General features: G+C 44.5%; 1 non-coding gene and 1 pseudogene across 1 annotated transcript; one reads left to right on the top strand and one right to left on the bottom strand.

Moving 5' to 3' along the window:
• The first annotated feature begins 1,049 nt into the window (after nucleotides 1-1,049).
• TRNAG-GCC (transfer RNA glycine (anticodon GCC)) lies at nucleotides 1,050-1,120 on the top strand. The gene has a single exon. It is a non-coding gene; the product is annotated as a tRNA-Gly (tRNA).
• A 6,901-nt stretch (nucleotides 1,121-8,021) lies between these two features.
• LOC149370112 (uncharacterized) lies at nucleotides 8,022-13,205 on the bottom strand (annotated as a pseudogene).
• Nucleotides 13,206-14,044: the final 839 nt, after the last annotated feature.

A 14,044-nucleotide genomic window follows, 5' to 3' on the forward strand; every position in this document is an offset into this window, starting at 1 on the left:
GAGTATAAGATGTTCAATTGTTTCTACAGAGTTACCACACACTGCTCATGAGTCAACGTCTTTTTTAAATTGCTTTTCGTAACTTTTCGTAAGAATCGGGCTTACTACTTAACTGTAACGCCCTCTATAATGTATTTAAGTGATTTCTATTCTTGCCCACCTCATAATGATCAAGAGCGAAACTCAGTGCCTGAGATCCCTTTTATTCTTTTTTATAAGGTCAGTGACTGCAACTTCAAGGGTTCGAATCGATAGCACCGCTTGACAGATATGCACGAACAGAAACCTCTGAAAGGACAGATTGTTGCCGGGGTAATCGTTGTGTCTGATTAGAAGCCGTTTAACACAGCGATGCGATTCTCCATTTGCTTCCCTTACGTAGCAGATCCCAGCTTAGCGTGCCCACATGGTAAAACCCTGTTTTCTTCTGAGTATTTGGAGAGTTAGGTGCTTCTAACTGAAATTTCGTGTCTCCGCACGAAGAGATTCGTTCTCCTTAGTGCGGCCAATCCGGCACGTGGTACTTTTATTTTCTTTTGTGAAGGGTCCGAGGCACTTCAGGTACTTTCTTGTATCGAATGTGCCTGTTGCCGACCCATATTGAAGACCCAGCTACTACCCTACAAGCACAAAATAACATAGGGCTGACAAAATAACTGAAATAGTGCGATGAAATTACCCCTAGGTGATCCAGGAAGGTATAAAGCATCTATTGGCCGCGTAGAACTTGCACTGTACCAGAGTGCTGGCTTTTCATTCGCACATACGGAACTAGTGCCGGTAACGCCTATGTGCTCCCCGTAGTTACTTATTTTTTTTTACATCTCCCATACCGCGTGCAGCCGCACAGGACAATGGGCTCAGTTCTTTGAGTAATCCATATGCTAGCAGCAGGCTGCGCTGCACGAGCGCTTCGGTGCAGCCGTTGCCGCTAGAGCTCACCTGCGAGCCGGCGCTCGCCGCTGCACTGACCTACATGCACAGTCAAGGAAGGAATTACGCAAGACCTCTTTCTATGTATAGTATATGATTGAAGGCCACTCACATCGGCGTCGGTGGTTCAGTGGTAGAATACTCGCCTGCCACGCGGGTGGCCCGGGTTCGATTCCCGGCCGACGCAGTTTTTTTTTTTTAACGCTTGAGATGTTGCCTTCGAAACAAGAGAATCAGAGGTCGAAGGGATATGAAATTGTTTCGAACTGTGAGCCGTTCAAATTAAAGGGACGCCACTCGGCAGCAGTGGCTGATGCATTACGTAGCGCTAGTAGACGCATCAGAGCAGAGGCGAGGCAGGGAAGTTGAAGCCCCTGAGGTTTGAAGGGCTTTAGAGGAAGTAGGCAAGCCTCGAACGCGGGCAGCGTAAGTAGCGCACTATGGGAAGTGAGTGCACTAAGCTTACAGCTGTCGATCACAGGCGATAACAGCACGCGGCTCGTGCACACGACACCATACCGGTTTAGTGGCATAGAGTAAATATTCAAATTCTCGAAAAAAAAGTCCGTCACCGTCTTGAAGACGTTGGAGTAACGAGCGCTAGCTGTTTCGTTTACTAAAATTGATATGAATGAGATTAAAAGGATGTACATCAATGGAAATACGAATTTGTATGTTTATTTCCCCATATGATAAACACACTCACAAACATTTCACTTGTACTTATTGCGACCAACTATCACACAAAGCACTGCTTAACATTTTCACTGGCACCTTCAATAAATTCTTAACTTTACTGGTTAGGCGAACTGTCGTCTTCCATAACAGTTTCGTCGTTATCCATCGATTCACATTCTTCTTCTCGACTCTTCTTAATTAGCACAGACACCGTCTTGTGATCAGTAAAGTAGATATAGGTACGGAGCTTATTCGATCCGCGACGAAATCCGCCCCCCTTCCAACGAAGTCAGAGAAAACCAAGTCCAACGCAGTTCCCCACTGGCTGGTCGGTTCGTTAACGCCTGATTCTAGTTTCAGCCCGAATAAGTCTTCTATTCTTGAGTAAAAACTGCTTTCTTTGCGATTTAAATCACCCACGAGTAACGCAGGCAGACTTCCATTCGTGGAAACACACTTGGATACGACGGCGATGGTATCTTGTATGCCCACATTGGCATACACTCTGCCACGTACCTCTCTGCGAACAAAATGCAGGGGCGTTCTCATCAGACAGCATTAATCTCGTCAGATCACGTGAACCTAGAAGGTACGGTAATGGCTGTTATTTCCATGAAAACGCAGATTACGGAGAACATTTCTGCCAGGTTTTTTCATGATTATGACGCCCACAAGTATAAAAATAACTGTTTGTTGCGACAGATTTGTGTTCTTTTTGCGCATTTCTTTCTGCAAGAGTTGTTGCAGTGCCATGATACAGAGAAGAGGGGATAGAGGGTATTGAGATGAATATTTTTAAACTAATGACTCCTTAGTGTAAAAAATTCGAGTGAAGTTCTGGACCCTGTGCAGTCTGACAACATTGATCGCCTTCGTGTGCTGTCGATTGATATCGAAAACCTCTATTAATCACTGCCTCGTTGCGTTGAACTTGTTTACCTGTTTGGAAGTGTGGCATTTCAAAACTCAATAGCGATCATAGCTAGCAGTTTTCTATACCTTTTGTCATATTACCTAAGACCTACATATATTCTGTTAAGTAAAAAGTCCCAACTTCAAAAGGAGGTGATATGTGTCTGCTCTTGTATCGCCCCGATATCAAGTGACCTCTCTTTAGCTAAACTACATCAGTCATTCGAGAAATATTTAGACAATATACAGGAAGCAAAGATTTTTAGATACGAATTTAATTGACAGCGGCCATCATTCCTTGGAATCTAGGGATTTAAAACATTTTCAGTGCTCAGACAAAGGCTTGAATTGCTTGTTTCAACCTTCGAGCTACCTTCATATAACAAGTTTATGCTTTAATACATAATCTCCTCCTTTCACCCCGGTCGTGCATGTTGAACGTATGAAGGTTAAAATAGTAAGCCTTTGTTGCCCTTCAATTCAGCCCATTTGAAACGTGCCGAAAGAGTGACTGTCCTTGTTTTGCTTTTTTTTGCCTAGTGGGCGCGAAAAGAAACATCAACTTCAGTTTCTTGACTTAAAAGAAGGTGTTGTGTAACCAGAAATGTATTCCGTACGGGGGAAAAAAAACTGCCGTATGCTCCGAGTTGGCGCCGACGCAGAAAGCGCAACTGGTCTCAGTACAGACGCCTCGTTGCAAGCTGGAGTAGCATGCTAGGCTCATGACAAGGCAGACTTCTCCTGTATTCATTAAAGTCTCTCTCAACGCAACTTGAGCAGGTACAAAGGATACAGGGATGATTAAATATTTATGGCTACCATGCACTTGGATAATCAACCATATCTAGTGCACTCTCATTCTTTCAATCGTGTCCATAGACTCATAGTTCTGCGCCACAGTCCTGCTGCCTCAGGACATACACTTGGTCAAAAGTAACAATGCACCGACTATGCACTTTGGTCACAGTGCCGGGCAGCCATACCGTTCCGCCAAATGCTATGAAGTCCAACAACTGATAGCAGTTGATTACTTCATTACATCTGCTTCAACTGCTAGGAAACGAATTCTCCGTGCTGTCAATGGTACGTCCTTCTCCAGCGGAATGTCCCACTAGAGCGCAGTATCTCAGCAATCATGAAAGACGTGCTCTGCTATAGCTGGCTTTCTAGAAAGCGGGCAGTTAGATCACGACGGTACGGAAATGCCATTATACTCTAGCCATGTTTTGGCCGGTAAGGTTTCAGCTTGTAAATTAAAGAAGAAAGTATTAAAAACTTTTGTCAATAAAGTTCGAGAGGTGTATTTGAGGTTTTTGTCCTTTGCGTGGCGAATGGGACGCAATCTTGCAAAGAATCGCGTCGCTATTGTAGAGTCTACTCTTTGTTTATTAACCGTTCACGCTTCTTTTGAGAAGCTTTCTGCTGGTTAAGATTTCTATTTATTGAGTACAATGCAATAACGTCTGACCAGGTAAAAAAATTCAGGGGGCACTTTGGCTCTCTAAAGTGCTCCAAGGTGAAAGCGTTTCCTGGCGCACTTTTGTTATTTTTCATATTTTTCATTTTACTATCTTTATGTGTTTCTTTTCGTATCTTTATTGTTTTTTATTTTTGTTATCTTTCATATTTGTTTTATTTTATTTTTATTTTTGTTCCTTACTTGTTTTTTCTTGTTTTTATTTTTATTTTTCATATGAATTTCTATTTAATATTTTCTTTATTGTTGTTTGTTGTCTTATTTTGTGGTCGTTTTTATTTCATAAATTTTTCATATTTTTTATTTTATTGTTATTTTTCTTTGCTTTTCTTAATTCCTTATTTATTTTTCCTTTCTTACCTTTATTTTTTTATTTCTTTTATTTCATTTATGAAACCCATGCATTCACTGGATGCGCCTTTATTCACGCTCAAACCTTGAGCCTTCGTGGCGGAGTGGTAGCGTCTCCGCCTCAAATGCCAAGGGCCCTGGTTAGGTTCCCAGCCTCGACGCAGTTTCTTTTCAAGTATAGTGACGCCGAAACGCGGACAAATCTGCTGACACGGCTGTTAACGACAGTATGAGGCATCAAAGGCTTTCGCCTTAATGCGTTTTCAGATATGATAGTTTGCCAACTGTTTTGTGAAAACCATTTGTACACGCCACTCCGCCAAAGCACAGGTAGCAGCGCGGTAAATAGAATCTCATAAACTGTCATCGTCATCGACTGCGGTCTCCCTTCATGTAATGTACAGTCTTTGTCAAAAGTAACCAGGCTGCATGACTTTGCTTCTAAGTCGTTTATTTAAACTATTATGCCAGCCCTCAAGCTCTAAAGTCTCTGTATGGTAAGGAGAGCCCCTGTCCTCACTTCAAAAGAACTTTTTGATCTTTAGGAAAGCCGCTAGGCCTCCACTATACAAACGAGAAGCAAACCATGCAGCCTGGTTACTTTTGACAAAGACTGTACTTTCGTACCGCGCTTCGATCCACACGCTCGGCGGGAGTAGCGCTCGACTGGTCGGCAACGGCTTCTTAATGCGGACGCAGGCAATGGGAGGAGGAGGCTGAAGCAGAAAATCACCGCCCCAAACACGTGTATGACCTGGCCGAGGTTGATTCAAAGCGCGCAGCTAGCAGGGTGTATGGCCTGTCCTATTTATGCGCCACGCCGGCCCTGCCGGGGATAATTCTCGGCGACGCGATAGACTTCGTGAATGCTTAGAAAACGCAGCGCCATTGGTTGCAAAACTGCGTAGAATTTATTAAAGACTGTTATCCACTGGCACTTGAAATTTCGTTCTTTTCCTGCACAGCAATTACAACCTTTTGTTTTAGTATTATTCTGGCATCTGATTGCACCAGCTTTCTAGGCGTCATTCTGAATTCAACATTTAAATTTTCCACGCATGTCAATCATCTGAAAAAAAAAAAGCTGGAGTTCGGCATTACAGCACTCATTGAAGCTCGTCCACATTTTTCTCACAGCAAAGTCTTGCCCTTGTACTGTTATGCATTTCTTCAGTCACGTCATTTACGGCATTGTTGCATGGGTAAATACTTACCATTGACACTAATCGCTTGTAGAACTTTTACAAAGTCAGGCCATCCGCATTATCACATGGTGCTCTTTCTCTAATTAGTGCTTGTTCCAATTGTTAAAATACCCCAACGTCCTATCACCCCACCACATTTTTCAGTATGACCTTGGCATCACCTGCATTAAGCTAATAAGTCAAACCCCACATTTCCAACCTAGAAATCCAATCTTGTTGACTAACTTCAATTCCACTATATTAACAGCTAAAAACAATCTTCAACTTCCAAAAGTACGCAAAATTACGAAAAAATGCGTCATTTTTTTGCAGCCATTTCATTTTGGTACACATTATCATTTTCATAGAAAACCTCAGTATCTCTGTATGTTTTGAAGAATTAGCTGAAGGGCCTTTTGTTACTGAGGTTTTTTCTTTGTTTGTGTGCAATTTTACTAACAGGGTCATCATGAAGTTTGTTTCTGCGCGCAATTACTCGTATCTTGCTTCTTTGTGTGTTGCAACCAATCCTCTGATTTTACTATTATTTCTTTATTTCGTAATGATCTATCGAAGTTACCGGTATAGTAACAAAGAGTTTAGTTTATGGGCTTTAACGTCCCAAAGCGACTAAGGCTATGAGGGACGCCGTAGTGAAGGGCTCCGGAAATTTCGACCACCTGGGGTTCTTTAACGTGCACTGACATCGCGCAGTACACGGGCCTCTAGAATTTCTCCTCCAAAGAAATTCAACCGCCGCAGCCGGGATAGTAACAAAGAGGGTTAACTTTGGGACCGTTGCCTATACGGTTTATACGTGTGACAGTCATCCTGATAAGCACTGTGCGCGCGGCCGTCCCACTGATACGCGCCGAGATATGCGCTACGCCTTCCTTTCCCTCACCCAGTTCTCACATAAGTCATGTGACCGTTCTGGCTGTACATATTTCACGAAGGAACATTAAAAGGGGGCATTTCTTGGTCACCATCCCGAGCGTCTGTCTGACTGCTCTGACAATATAATAATAATAATAATAATAATAATAATAATAATAATAATAATAATAATAATAATAATAATAATAATAATAATAATAATTTTATTTCTGCCTCAAAAAGTGACAGAGGAGCTGCAGAAAAAGCTGTCATAGACAGCTTGACTGAGCCGCAGCCTCCTATACCGGGCAGCAGTGACAGGCGACGAGAAAAAAAGTAACAAAAAACAAAAGAGAACAATTCAGAGAAAAACACATTATTAACACCAAGAAAAATCTTACCTCTAGTTTGTACATGTGTGCAATTTACATGGTCATCCAAACATCATTGCATAAGTTAAGTATCTTTTAACGGTACAACAAAAGCACAATGAATCAAGCAATACAAATTAAAGAAAACAAAAAACACCACTTAGTGCAGTTTAAAGAAAAAAATCATTTTGTAACACAGTCTATGTATAAGCAACGCAGCTCACGATGAGTACAGGTAAACAAGTTAAAATTTGCAGATTTGTATGCGTTTAAAAGAGAAGGAAGTGTATATTGTAGGCGCTGTTTACCAGTATTTATGCGTGGTGTAGACACTAACCAGGTTTCAGGCTCTCTAAAAGGGTAACTCGCTGTTGTTGTACCAATATGTTGTACCACTTCTGTATTCAACAAATTGTGATATAGTTAGAAAAAAAATGCGCACCTGGAAAAAAGATTTCGCCTGTACTAAAGAACTGTCTGTAAACTTCCTATTCTTTTTTTTTAATGGTGCTCCCGGACAGCAGTATGAAGCGAGCGTTGAAGAAATGGCCGTATACGGAGCTCTGTGGCAAAGTGTAGCGATGAAACAGGCTGCAAAGGAAAGTACTTAGTACGTTGTGCGTATTCCAGCCAGTTTCGCCCGGTGTACATGCATTGCGAAAAACAGAAAAAAATGCATTAAGCCTCCAGCGTTCGCAAACTCTTGGTAGGAAACCAGAATTTATTTCGCAACCTTTTTCAATGTGCTCAGTGAAACATTTTTCGGTATAAAATAACAAAGAAAATGGTAAACGAAATTTATGAAGTGATGTTGAACTTTTTTTCTTGATGAATGTTTTGCCTTTCGTATTCATTTGCTATCTTTTTTGTGAGGCCATTTATTTGTTTAGCTATTAGAGTTTTGTGAGTGTGTCTAATGTTTTGTTATAAAGCTCCTTATAACTTGCTTCACGTGCTTCCTGGTCGACTTACAAGCACCGCGGGCTTAGGCTAACCGAAGACTCGTTCTGTAGAAACTACCCAGCGTAAGCATTTGTTTGATTGATTTGTTTTGATTTATTGATTTAATTTATTGCGCATTATGATCGGATTCGTTATGTAGGGCCTTTGTTTCCTGGTAAAATCCTATTTTGACTGATTTTTTACCCCAAGGACATTTTCTTAGAAGTTCAGTTTATTTCCTTAAAGACCCCTTAAAGACATAAAGGGTGGTGCTACGGATATAACATGAGGTTTGGTTTAATCTAACATCAGCTGCGTTAACTCTTGGTAGTATCTTGATGGACAGGTAATGGATGCGACTTGGTGGGAAAGGCCGTTCCAGTCGGATGCTGCTCGGGCAAAAAACGAGGCCGAGAATGCAGTGGTACGGGAGCGTGGACGAACAACTTGAAGCGGACGACCAGTGCGCTGGGATATGTGCATGCGGCGTACGATGTAGGGTGCTTCTTGCAATGAACTATTGAAGAATTTGTGAAAAAGGCAGAGACTAGCATTGCGCCGGCGATGGGAAAGAAGTGACAAGTTAATTTCAGCTTTTAAAGACGATACACTGATGTCATATGAGTATGCGGAATGAATGAATCTAACAGCGCGATTTTGAACTTGTTCGAGGTTAGCCTTCAGATAGTTTTGATGGGGATCCCAGATGGCTGATGCGTATTTAAGTTTAGGTCTTATCAGTGACTTATATGCTAGTAATTTTAAGTCTTTTGGTGCATGGCGTAAGCGCGTTTGAGGAAACCTAGTTTTTTGTTGGCCGATGAAATGATATTCACAATATGCGCATTCCAGGATAGGCTAGTTGATAGTGTGACGCCTAGGTACTTAAATGTTTGCACAGATTCTATTGGTAGGTTGTCTATAGTGTAAGCAGAACGAAAAGGTCTAAGACTTCGGGTGAATGACATGAGATTACATTTGTTAGGGTTAAGAGTCATTAACCACTGGTCGCACCTTTTTGTCTGAGACGTTAGTTACTGTACGATAAATAACGCAGTCGTCAGCAAATAATCGGATTGAGGAAGACACATGCAAGGGTAATTCGTTAATGTATATTAAGAAAATAAGAGGACCAAGGACGGACCCTTGTGGGACAACTGAGGTTACGGGTAGGGGGCTAGACGACTGGCTGTTTATGAGCACAGATTTTGTACGATTAGTAAGAAACTGTTCTAACCATCTTAAGACATGTGGGTGTAAATTTAAGAGGGAAAGTTTTAGCAGCAAGCGTCGGTGGGATACTTTATCGAATGCTTTAGCGTAATCTAAAAATACAGCGTCAGTCTGGATGTTACAGTCAAAATTTGCATGCAGGTCATGTAGTAAAAGTGCCAACTGTGTTTCACATGAAAATGCTTTTTTAAATCCATGTTGTGAAGAGTGAAAGAAGTTGCTAGTATCTAAGAAGTTCATAATTTGCCAGTATATGACATGCTCCATGATCTTGCACGGAACGCTGGCTAGTGAGATGGGACGATAATTCAAAGGGGAATTTTTATTACCTGATTTGTAGACGGGAACGACCTTTCCCACCTTCCAGTCGTGAGGCAAAATACCTGTAGACAATGACTGCGAAAATATGAGGCACAAAAATTTTGCAGAGGTATGTTTGGTATTCTTTACCATTTTCGAGTTGATTTCGTTGATGCCGGCTGATGATGAGAGTTTAATATTTTGAATTTGGGAAGCGACACCATCAACAGAGAACGGCCGCCGCGGTGGCTCAGTGGTTATGGTGCTCGGCTGCTGACCCAAAAGACGCGGGTTCGATCCCGGCCGCGGCGGCTAGAATTTCTTTGGAGGAGAAATTCTAGAGGCCCGTGTACTGTGCGATGTCAGCGCACGTTAAAGAACCCCAGGTGGTCGAAATTTCCGGAGCCCTCCACTACGGCGTCTCTCATAGCCTTAGTCGCTTTGGGACGTTAAACCCCATAAACCAAACCAAACCAGAACGTTGTGGCCGGCATGTTATTCGTTGTGTTTCTGGGAAAGGTAGACGCGGAAAGTAGGTCGGTATCCTTGGTAAATACAGATGAAAATGCGTGATTAAACATGTCTGCACTGTCAGCATCTGCGATTATTTCATCACATTCGTTAGCGAGAATAACTTCACTGGGCTGTTGGGGGTTTATTATTTTCAAAATTTTTTCTGGGTTGTGACGTAGAATGTTAGGCAAATCATTTCGGAAAAAAGAGTGCTTTGCGTCGCGGATAGCTGCTAGATAATCTTTTTCGGCTGCGTAGTATTTATTCCATGCTGAAGTGCTCGGTCTAAGTTTGGCTGCGCGGAAAAGTCTTTTTTTCTATTCGATTTATGGACCTTGTGAACCATGGTTTGTGGCGATTTTCATAAAAAGTGGTTTTCGGAATGAATTTGTTTGTTAGTTCGTGTACCATAGTTTTAAATATAATCCAGTTGTCCTCAGGAGATCTGTTATGAAATTATGCTTCAAAAGATGGAAAGAAGGCAGTTAGTTCATTATTTATGGCCTCATAGTTCCCTTTATCGCACAGGGCGATAGTTTTTTTGTGAGTGACACCTGGTGTTGGAGCAAAGGAAAATGTGGTATGGATTACCTTGTGATCACTAATCTCTGGTAGGAAACAAATAGACGTTAGGCTTTCCGGATGGTTTGTTAGTATCAGGTCTAGAATAGAGGCGGAGTTTTCTGCTGCACGTGTCGGCTCCGTAATGAGTTGCGTAAGGTTAGAATTAAGACATACGTCAAGAAAATAATTTGATTCAGTGTGTGGGTTTCTAAGTGGACACAGGCCACCACCCACCGCGGGTTCGAGCTTCGCGCGAGCCAAGGGCCCCGATCAGCCGTCACCGCACACACACTGGGACACCGCTGCAGCGCACTCAACCTCCGCTGGGAGGAGAGCGATTCGCCACAAAGAAATAGGCCTCCAAGTTCACAAAGGAGACGTTTATTCACATCGTCCTCTAGCAGATACACAAACACTCAATAGTCACCCCGTCCCGGGGGCGCGCGAGGAGCAAGGCTCCGCTGCGCGCACGAAGCGACTCGAGTAATGCGCACCGCTAGCACGCCGCTGCAGGAGAATGTCCCCGCGGCAGTGCTGTGATCTCTCTCTCGTGTCGACCGTTGGGCCGGTTGCGAGAGAGAGTGGGCATTCAACGCAAGGTACGCCTGTCAGAGGTCGCTGGACCCCGCTGGACAGGCTCGAGCCGCTGCAGGTCAGAGGACACGTGCGGGCGAGCTCGAGTAAGCACTGGTCCGAACGGCAAAGGCCGGCACGGACAAACAGTAACGTACGCACCTTACGCTGTCTCGGAGGGATCTCTCTCTCTGGGCCCCGCTCGGACGGTCGCGGGATGCGCGGCCGCCAAAACGGGTCCCGGTTTCCCGCCAAAAGGCGCCAATGGCAAAGGCCCTTGGGGAGCCGGGGCGGAGCTGTGGCTAAATGACAGTGATTAGTCACCCAGCCGCCTCTCCACCGCCTGAGGCGGGAGCAAGGGAAAGAGGAGAAACAACGCGGGCGGCCGGCACAGCCGCGCAAAGGCGACGGCGGAAAGCCAGATTCCCACAAGTGTTAGCAGCCGTTTGGGTCCGCCAATCAATATTTGGAAAGTTAAAGTCACCGAATGATAGATGTGCATTAGGGTGTGATGTATCAACGTCACAAAGAATTTTATTTAATTTTGTGCAGAAATCAGGGTTACTGTTTGGAGGGCGGTAGCAGACGCCCAGCAATACTGTTTGGGGCGAGGCTCGAATGAGAAGCCAAAGAATTTCCAGATCTGAGGCAAGGTTGATGGCGTACATGACAACTGCTGGCTTGCTGCTATTAACCCCCCCCCCCCCCCCCACCACTTCGTGTTTCTTTACGATCTTTGCGATAAATGTCAAAACCAGGAAAGTCTCTCTGTATTTCATGGTCGCTAACATCGTTGGTCAACCAGGTTTCTGTTAGGATGAGCAGGTTACTATCAGATGATGAGATGAGGTTGAATACGGTATCGCGTTTCGGAAGAAAGCTACGAATGTTGGTAAAGATAACGGAAAATGAAAGCTTGTGCTGAGGCGTAGGATGGGAACAGTTTTTTACCCTGGTATCGCGAGATGATAGCTATGAGATTTCTTTGACTGTTTCTGATGATGCATCGTAGTAATAGCGCTTCGGGCCAATGAAAAGGATTTTGAAAGGAAGGGCGAAAGCTACTTTTTTCTCTTTTGCAAACGCAACAAGGTGTTTGCGAGCAGTTCTCACAGGCCGTGAAAAATCTTCGCCGATACTAATATCGGTACCCTTCAACTTGCGTCCATTAGCCAAGATGAGCTTTTCAGTTTTGTGGTATGTGAGCTTTACGATGATTGGACGGTCTGTGCTGTCAGAATGGCGGCCGATGCGATGAGCACGTTCGATTTCTTTTGTGTCTAAATTTATGTTTAAAAGGGTATTGCATTGATCAATTATTAGTTGTTCCGATTGCGCAGAGGTTTCAGGTGGGTTTGTGTCGCGTATGCCGTAAAATATCAGGTTGTTTCGTCGGGATCGGTTTTCTATATCATCAATGCGGTTTTCTAAACTGCATATGAGCTGGTTAGTTTGGACTGTTCGACCTTTGACGCTGTCAATTTCTGTTTGTAGAGCCATTAGGTTTTCGTGCTGACTCTCTACTTGAGCCATCCTTTGGCTCAGATCAAGTATTTTCTTGTCTGTAGCTAGGAGTTGGTGCTTCAAATCTTGTATTTCCGCGATTAGAGTATCCTGACCGGCATTTAATTTCTGTAGTTCACTTAGCACGGCGGCATTATCGTTAGGGCCGGGGTTGGTTTCAATGTCCCCCGACAACAACAGCAATGAACGAATCACGGATACGCATTCAATTACAATGGCAAGGCACATCTGAGGGCTCGGTAGCTGTATCAAAGCGCAATTGCTAGATTTTTTAGAAAGGGATTCCATTTTACTAACCTGCATGGCGAAAACCATAGGGTTAGCTGGCAGTGTTGTGGCACAGCCACCGAGCCCACAGAGTGCTGCTGTTGTTGTTGTTGTTGTTTTGACTGAGAGAAGGATGAAAAGGAAATTGCACGGGCCTGCCTACTGGCTCGAGCCAATAAGCCACCACCGCTGCCACGTGCAGATAGAGGAGAGTTAAAAGATCAGAGGAAAGATAAAAAGGAAATAAAAGACGCGCGTGAAGGTCGATGTCCTTTTATATGCCGCTGATGGATTGCTGTCCCTGTCGCTTGGGCCGCCCAATGTCGGTCGAGTTCCCAGGCGTCTACTGCTGGTGCTTGCGCACGTGCTGCAGTGGCGATGACAGTCATGATGCCGGTCATGATGCCGCTCCGGCGCATGCCTCAATGGCACACACCAGTGCGAAGTCAGCAGAGCGGGCAACATGCAAGTGACTGCGGCGATGAGCACCTGCATGGCGAAAACCATAGGGTTAGCTGGCAGTGATGTGGCACAGCCACCGAGCCCACAGGGTGCTGCTGTTGATGTTGTTGTTGTTGTGACTGAGAGAAGGATGAAAAGTAAATTGCACGGGCCTGCCTACTGGCTCGAGCCAAGAGAGAGAGAGAGAGAGAGAGAAAACTTTATTGTCGGAAAAGAAGGGTTCCTGGACGCTTAGCAGAAGGGCCAGGTGGCCGTTAGCTGATAGCTGGCGGCGACCTCTTCGGCGCGCTCGATGGCTCCTGCCTGGACGGCGGGGTCCGAGCTACGCAGCACTTCTTCCCAGGCGTCTGGTGAGGGAGCTTCTACAAGAGCTTCCGGAGGAGAATCCTCCGGGCAGTCCCATAGCATATGATCGAGGGTGGCAGTGCTACCGCAGTGTTTGCAAGTGGGGTCTATGAGATCGGGGTAGATGTACGGGTTCGGGTAATGAAGTTTTCTCTGGGCTGCCGGTTTTTTGGGCGGGGGAGAAGGCGACCGATAGAGCTGGTCGGTTTGTGCGTTGCCAGCACCCCTTCTGCCAGCACCCCAACCAGACAGACTTCTGTCGAATGTTTTCTTTTGAGTTGTTGACTTTCCAGGGCAGCCCCCACCTGCTCATATTGCCAAAGGCGTAGTTCTGCTTACATGACGCTGACGGGAGCCTGTTCATGACCAAAGAAAAAACATTTTTTTTGGATACCGGGGAGAGCGTGGGGGAGCTTAATATTCAACTCTTTCCTGTGCTGCGAGCACAGTCCAGAGTCGAATATGTCGGCACCCTTCGAACTGTTTGTGAAAAGCTCCTGGCCCCCTTCCGCCCGCCGCCCTCAGTTTTCTGTTCTCTT

The sequence above is a fragment of the Amblyomma mixtum genome, chromosome 1, assembly GCF_055824585.1.
Source record: "Amblyomma mixtum isolate Tamu chromosome 1, ASM5582458v1, whole genome shotgun sequence".
NCBI classification, from domain to species: domain Eukaryota; kingdom Metazoa; phylum Arthropoda; class Arachnida; order Ixodida; family Ixodidae; genus Amblyomma; species Amblyomma mixtum.